Here is an 814-nt window from a genome sequence, read left to right on the forward strand (position 1 = left end):
TGGTTACGACATAGCGAGGAGACAGTTCATACAGCTGCAGAGTTGTATGAATTGTATAATGCAAACGGTAATAAAACCATGCAGCCGTCTTGTGTGAGGATTAAAGACAAGACAGGACAGTGAAGAAAGAAAGTTTTACTTGAGACCACGTTGGACACGTTGGACTGTTTGGCCTTGGTGGAGTTGTGTGCTCTGCTGAGTGCCGGTCTGGTTCTTTAACTTCCTTTTCTTCAGTTTATACCATCAACTCTTTTTCTATTGCTGCTTCCCAAGATTTTAATTTAGCACTTCAGTTTCTGCTTTGTTCGCTCTTACTATGGTGTCTTTATGAGCAAAGCTACACTGCGAATCAACTGCTTTAACATACGAATGGTTAAATCTCTCCTCAGACAATCAATGATTAAATATTAACAACATTAATAATAGGTAGTCATTATCTTGACACACATTAACCAAATATTGTAACACTGATATCACAGTGTTTGTTCATAACTGAAGTGAGTTATCAGGGTGATTTGATGCTGAATGAACTATTGAACTGCTATATTGTCATATTAGTCTTGGTGTGGCAAATCAATGTAAAGTCAGGCTATTAAACCTGCTTTTGACACTTACTGACTCATTTACACCCACCCACCCAAAACACACAGACACACCCAAAACACACAGACACACCTCTTGCAGGCAGCAGGGACACCAGCAGGAGACACAGCGGAAAGGTCTGATGAGGCGGATGACCTCTCTGTCCATGTTGTCCTTGATCTTCATGTCGAAGCTGCGCAGCGAGCCGCAGCAGTTCCTGGTGCAGCAGTCG

Source organism: Seriola lalandi, unplaced genomic scaffold, assembly GCF_002814215.2.
Source record: "Seriola lalandi dorsalis isolate HSWRI2012SDOR001 ecotype SW California unplaced genomic scaffold, Sedor1 jcf7180002052702, whole genome shotgun sequence".
NCBI lineage: Eukaryota > Metazoa > Chordata > Actinopteri > Carangiformes > Carangidae > Seriola > Seriola lalandi.